Source organism: Quercus robur, chromosome 6 (genome assembly GCF_932294415.1).
Source record: "Quercus robur chromosome 6, dhQueRobu3.1, whole genome shotgun sequence".
Taxonomy (NCBI): domain Eukaryota; kingdom Viridiplantae; phylum Streptophyta; class Magnoliopsida; order Fagales; family Fagaceae; genus Quercus; species Quercus robur.
The window spans coordinates 12,044,394-12,051,739 of record NC_065539.1 but is presented as its reverse complement, the minus strand read 5'-3'; the positions used below and the strand labels follow the sequence as shown (position 1 = coordinate 12,051,739).

At 33.7% G+C, this 7,346-nt stretch overlaps 1 non-coding gene across 1 annotated transcript; it reads right to left on the bottom strand.

Annotated features, from left to right (window-relative positions):
- Positions 1-3,425: 3,425 nt before the first annotated feature.
- Positions 3,426-3,498, bottom strand: TRNAR-UCU (transfer RNA arginine (anticodon UCU)). The gene has a single exon. It is a non-coding gene; the product is annotated as a tRNA-Arg (tRNA).
- Between the last annotated feature and the right edge of the window lie 3,848 nt (positions 3,499-7,346).

The following is a 7,346-nucleotide window of genomic DNA, read 5'->3' as shown; positions in this document are numbered from 1 at the left end:
TGGAGCTATTGGGCCAACTTATTCAAGAAAAATGTGAAGCTTAAGTTTGGTGTCCGGTAAGAGCTTCTAGGAGCGGCCCCTCTTTCTCTCATTTGTTCTTTGCGGATGTCTTAATGCTTTTTGCTAAGGCCAATGCTGAAAATTGTGTAGCCATTAGTGAAGTGCTTGACAACTTTTGCAGTCTATTCGGGCAATCAATGAGTGAAGCCAAGTCTAGGGTCTGTTTCTCTCCAAACATTGACCCTAGTGACAAAGAAGCCCTTAGTGACATCCTTGGCTTCCAACAGACGGAGTGTTTGGGGAAATACTTAGGCTTTCCTATCAAGCACAAAGGAAACAGCAGTCAAGATTTCAACTTTGTTTTAGATAGAGTGAAGAGCAAGTTGGCGGGGTGGAAGGCTAATCTTCTATCTATGGCGGGAAGGGTGGTTCTAGTTCAAGCATCTTCATCAGCTATTCCAGCCTACATTATGCAAAGCAACCAACTGCCTGCAAGAGTCTTGGAAGGCATTGATAGGGTGAACAGAAACTTCTTATGGGGTTCAGATGAGAGCAAGGGGAAAATGCACTGGGTAGGGTGGCAAAAGGTAACCAGACCAAAGGAAGAAAGGGGCTTGGGTCTACAAACAGCAAAAGGAAGAAATATGGCTCTCTTGGCAAAATTGGATTGGAGATTTCATTCCGAGACTAAAGCTCCTTGGGCTAAAGTTCTTAGGCATAAATACTGCAATCATCAAAGACTAAGTTACAGAAATGCTAGAAGCCTGCCAAGTTCCAGAATTTGGAAAAGCTTAAAGAAAGGTGAAGAGACTTTTAGGAAGGGAATTAGATGGCTGCCTAGCTTTGAAAGCAAGCTTGATTTTTGGAATGATAGTTGGTCTACTCTTGGTCCATTGAGGAATACTATTCATGGTCCATAAACTTGAGAATCTTCGAAGTTAAAATTCAAGGATGTTGTAGACAGTGCAGGCATCTAGAATTGAAATATTCTACAGATGGTTCTTCCTTATGAGATCATTAATGAGCTTAAAGCTACACCCATTCCTCTAATTACCAGAGTGGAGGACAAATTAGCATGGAAATTCTTGCCGAGAGGAGGTTTTGATCTCAAGAGTGCTTATCTTCTAACCATTGATTCCAGAGGGGATGCTCCTTTTAAAGGCAATTGGATCTGGAAATTAAAGACCATGCCAAGAATTCAAGCTTTTTTATGGAAGTGTATGCATAATAGTATCAAAGTGAATCATTGTTTGATGGCTAAAGGAGTTCAGGTTGAGGTCGTTTGTCCTCGTTGCCGCATAGAAGTAGAGTCCATCCTTCATGCCTTGCGTGATTGCCCTATAAGCAAGAGGATATGGTTGCAGCTAGGTAAACAGACATCAGACTCCTTCTTTTCTAACCATAATTTGCAAGAATGGCTTAGTTCGACTGCTAAATCAGATCAACATCACAGCTCAAGTCATGTTCACTGGTTCCAGGTTTATCTTTTTGCTATTTGGATGATTTGGATAGATAGGAACCAACATGTGTTTAGGAATAAAACTCTAAATCCGAATTTGGCTAAAGTAATCTTGGACTGTGCATTGGAGTTTGGTTTTTGTGCTTGCAATCATCTAGCTACTAAAAGGATGATCTTGAAGAGTGTAAAATGGGAGAAGCCAAGGAATGGTTGGTTGACTCTTAACACGAATGGGTCGGCAACAGGAAACTCTGGGCTGGCTGGTGGAGGTGGTTTAATCAGAGATGGTAATGGCAATTGGATAATCGAATTTGCAAGGAAGATCGGCATTGCTACCAACTTTTTGGTGGAGTTATGGGCCTTCCGGGACGGCCTTCTTCTTTGTCTGCAAATTCAAGCCCAAGCTGTCTGTATTGAGTTGGATGCAAAAGCCGTGGTGGATGCCTTCAATTCCCAAAGCTGCACGAATACTATCATATCCTCTATTATGGAAAACTGCAAGCACTTAGTTACTCAGATCCCCCAAGCAAGAGTCAGGCATGTCTACAGAGAAGCCAACAGATGTGCAGACTTCTTAGCTAAGCTAGGCACAGCCCTTGAGAATGATTTTTCTATTTTTTCTAGTCTACCTATGGACTTGCTTACTATTTTGGAGGCTGATGTTTGTGGCCGGTCTGTAAACAGGCTTTGTCCTGATATTTTGGTTGCTGGTTAGTTTTATTATGTATTCCTTTTCTACCAAAAAAAGAATGAGAAAAATAAGGGAAAAACATTAAAGCTAAAAGTGAACAGTGCCATATGACTGTTGGTGCCCATTACTTCTCTGGCATTTAATGTGACTAGACATACAGGTGGGACCCACTTGGCTCTAATGAATTACAAGATTGCCATCAAATCTCATAACTCAAGATCTAGAAACTCCTAAAAACTGTTTTCATTTTCATTCACTCTTAACTCTTTTTTTTTTAGTTACGAGTGATGGAAGGTAAGAAAATAAAACAAAGCCAAATAAGTAGTGGTATAGGTCCCAGCAAAAGTGAGTGATGAAAACCTTGCAAACCAAACGTGGCCTTAGGTTTCAAATTTTTAATTGGTGTTTTGAGTTAAATGATAAAGTCTAATTGGAATGAAATAGACCTAAAAATTGAAATTTTATCTCATTTATCAAAAAAAAATAAAAATAAAATAAAAAAAAAACATTGCATCTCAGCGTACCATCCACCCAGCAGGACTCTAAAGGGTTTTTTTTTTTCTTTTTTTTTTTAAATATTGTAAAGAGGAATGAATTAGTTAATTAATAGAACTAGAGTTGGGCCGAAGACTCTTATAACACACACCCAAATTGTCATAATAAAACTCTCAAGGGTTGATAACTTGGCGTATGAACTTTGGATTCAACAAATCATGGTATTCTCTAAAAAGTTTTATTGAAATAGAGGGCAAAATTACAACAGAGAAACATCATCAAGCTAGGCTTGATCCTTTAAAATTACATTAACATAAGTGAGCAGTAGGGGCCGAACCAAGGACAAATCATCCAGCAAAATTTTTATCTGTATTTGTGAGAATAACAGAATTTTTATCTGGGGGATTTTTCAAGCCACGGAAATCGATATTGACCAAATACACACACAATGGGTCCAACTGTTTGGACAAAAACTTTTTGAGCGAGGGAAAGGAAGGATAGGAGTTTATTGGACCGAGTAGTTGCCATGAAGGCCCCCCCAAATATTGGGCCGAGTTTTATTTGCAGTGCAATCTAGCTCGATTGACGTTCTCAGTTAATGATTTGAGGCTGAGCTGGGTAATTTATTTTTTGCATGGTTGTTGAATTGGGTAAACCTGATCTCAGCCCAAATGCTTTAAGACGGGCTTAACACTGGGCCGAAGTGTTGGCATAGTAATTCTTCATCCAGGTGTAGCAATCAGAATTCGAGTAAAAAAAAAAGGGTTTGGAGAAAGAGGACACGCCTGGTGGGACTCGAACCCACAATCGTCTGATTAGAAGTCAGACGCCTTATCCATTAGGCCACAGGCGCTTGCTTGCCCGACGTATTTAATTATTATTATTATTACTTTTGTCTTTTAGTCTTATGAATGATCGATAGTAATGAATCATGTGTGTCATGTTGGCCCGTTGGGCTAGCCTTTATTTATTTTTCAAATTTGAAATAGGGAAAAAAAAAATCCAAATAATAATAAATTATCTTATTATCTTCTGATTTTGTTCATCTATTTTAAGTTGGAAAATGTTTTTTGCAACTTGGGTTGTAAGAATTTTTATGCAATCCACTAGATGGTGGTTTTTTTTATTAAATCATTCATACGTCATATGACATTTTTAATGAATCATGCTTGATGCAACTTACTTAAATAATTCATATAAATGCTTTTTTTTGACTCCATGTATTAGATTGCATAAAAATTCTCGCAACCAAATTACATAAAAACCTTGCTCTTTTAAGTTGAGTTTATATTAATTATAATAATTCTGAGTTCATCATTATCATTTAATCTAGTACTTATAAAAGCAAGTTGCTACATCATAGAATATTGGCTTGTTTTTAATGGCCAATCCAAAATAATATAAGTAAAATAAATAAATTTTCTTAGCTGAAGCTCATTTCCTATTGGATCCCACCTAGAACCTACTAGAATTTTATTGGAATATTCACGAATAAGTTGTGTGGTTAGTTGAATACTAAAGTTTCACACTAATAAATACTAATAAGAAAAATGAGAGGTTAATTTTTTTTTTTTTTACAATACTAATTATTTTTAACATACATATGAGGAGTGGTTAATTAATATAACATAATAGGAACTAAAGATTTGAAATAAGTTTTAATTTTAAGCCATTTATCATACATTTACCTTAAAATTACCAAAAACTATATTTTTTTTATATCATTACTCTACAAATAAGTTATCGAAAATTACAAGATATATCCAAACAGAAACTATGTGAAATGGTTTCCTACATGTGAGAATGAGTCTTTCTCAAGGTTTCGAAGTTGTTTTGACAGAATAAAAAGACATAGGTACAAGCAATCTTTACTATCATGCCATATGGAACAACTTTCCATTAGCTACGTACGTTTCCCTCTGTTTCTCCTGAGAAATCCTTGTCTTTTTTTAAAATAACCCATTTGAGTTTTACTTTGCCGTCGGAATCTCCAACGGAAATTCAATCGACAACGTCTATATCAATATGTCATGTGTCTCATGCTTATCAGTGCCGCCATGGCTTTATTAGAGATCATGACAACTATTGCTACAGAGGCATAGACTCAATCATGTCTTTTGATTAATTATCACGATTTATTCGAACCATTGTGGTCCATTTTTCTCTTGCTCTCATTGTCATAGATTCCGTCCTATATGCATGGATGGCAGAACAGAAAGATCTAGGCGTTGTCTGCGTATTATTAGTCCAATCTAAGTTATTGACTCCATCCTTAGCAACTTTAACTATTTTATCATCCAATGGTCCAAAGCTATGTGAATTAATTCCATGAGCTTTAAATTTGGGAGTTAGCTAGCTCTGCACCGTGTGTACATTCGTTGAAAGCGCGTAGATGAAGCACTTGCCATTTTAGTGCAACATGGAGTTGAAAGTTTTTTAGACTCCGTGCACCGTCCCAATTCAAAAGTTCTTATTGTCAACGAATACGGTTTCAAAGCTGTGTCATGCTTACTTTTGCTGATGAAAAAGTTGCTTTAGCCATGATCGATGATGATAGCATGAAAACCAAAGCAAAAGGCAATCTGATTGCGTAGTAATGGTAAAATTAAATGCAATCCAGAAACCCAGACAATCAGAAAGGTTGCATTATCATTGTTTTGTGCATTTTTGGTAAAAGTAAAACTAACCAATTGGGTTGAAGACTAAGGAATAGGGATTTGCTTGTATATGATGAGAAAAAAAAAACTGGGACCACCCTTTGAGCTCTGCAATTATCTCTTCATTGTGCTTTCTCATTATTATTTATATTATCTCTACAAGTTAATGTTTTCTTTCATTTTCAAATGGGTCCCTTAGCAGTCTGGGTAAACGTATGTTCATTTACAGAGCATATATACCTGCTATTTAGATAATGGAAAAAAACAAAGCCTCACTGTTCATCTACCAAATGTACATGTTGCTGTTGATTATTGCAGCATACCAGTTGCCTTTATACATAAAACATGTATTTGTTGATCGAATAGCAAATAACATTTGATTGACAAGAAATATAAATAAATAAATAAATATATATATATATATGTAGTTCAAGATTAAGTTAAACTTAGTGTAGCTCTCTCTTAATGTTACACCAATAGATAACTTTTATTGTACTAATATTCATAAATACTACCATTAGATAACATTTTTTTTTCTTTTTATGTTTTAACACAAATTTGTTGTCAATTAGATAAAGTTTACTTTCTTCATTAGGCTTTTGCCCATTGCAAAAAATTCCCCCAATAATCCATAAAACTCATATTTTGTATATAATTTCAAAGTTGAAAACAAGTGAAATTTAACCTTTTGTAGATGAGATAATTATTACTCATTGGTTGTCTTGATATTATGCATGCATATTGGGTGTAACTCTCTGTTAATGTTATATACCTCATAATTTTTTTTTTTTTTTTTTGTATTAATATTTTATAACCACACTATTGGATTAAATGTTTTTTATATTCTCAACATATATGTGAAATTTCTCATCAGTTAGATGTTATTTATTTTCTTCATTGGGCTTTTGCCATTGTGGAAAATTCTCTATTAATCCATATAACTCATGTTTTGTATTTAATTTTGAAAGTTTAGAAAAATTGGCATTTAAACCATTTGCAGATGGGATAGACATTACTCTTTAATTGCCTTGATATTTTGCGTGTATGTAGAATGTGAGGAGACCATATAATCCAATGTTAGATTTGTTAATAAGCACATTCAATATACAACTATTGAATAATATAACATTAATGAAAATTACACACAGTGCAACTATATAAATTATATAAATAATTCTCAAAAAAAATATAAATTATATAAATACAATGAGCTTAATAAAGTCATATTTTTATGTACAATAAACTAGATAATTTTTTATTTATTTTGTATTATCTTTAAATTTTGAAAACCTAAAAAATATAAAAAGAAATATAATAAAATGATAGATTTGTCAAAATAAACATCTAATAAAAAATAATTAATTAATGGATCACTAGCAGATATTGTTATACTAGATATAATAGTGACAAATATGTATATATTATACATATTTGAGATGATAAAGTGGTGCACCCATAATGAAACATAGTGAAAGATACCCCATTAAAAACAACTGCATATGTTTTAAATAATTTTTTTTTAATTATTTGTAATTAAATAGTTACAACCATAAAGGAGAGGGATTCAAATATCTGCTCTCGTCAGACGATGAGTCATGATTTGAGTTTGGAGGACAAAGATTTATAACTAATATTTATGTCTCCATGCATTTGTGAACATACATAAATGCACACACATACATACATATATATATATATATATATTGATATTTTAATGTTATAAAACTTATAAAAATATATATTTTATAAATTCTTAATGTTAAGAAACATGATAAAATAGGGGGATTTTTTTTCTTCTACAGTTTTAATTAAGTCTTACACATGTGTGTGTATATATATGTTTAAGTAAAACATTTAAAAAAAAAAAAAAACTACTCTTATGTAATAGGAACTCTTTTGTTGTTATCATAATAATCTATTGTACGTAAGATTCACATTTTAAGATGACGTTCATTTTTAATCTGCACTTGTCATAGTATGAAGCCCTTCTGATCTGATCTGGTGGTCATCATAGAGAATTCATTCACATTACATGAGCCTTCCT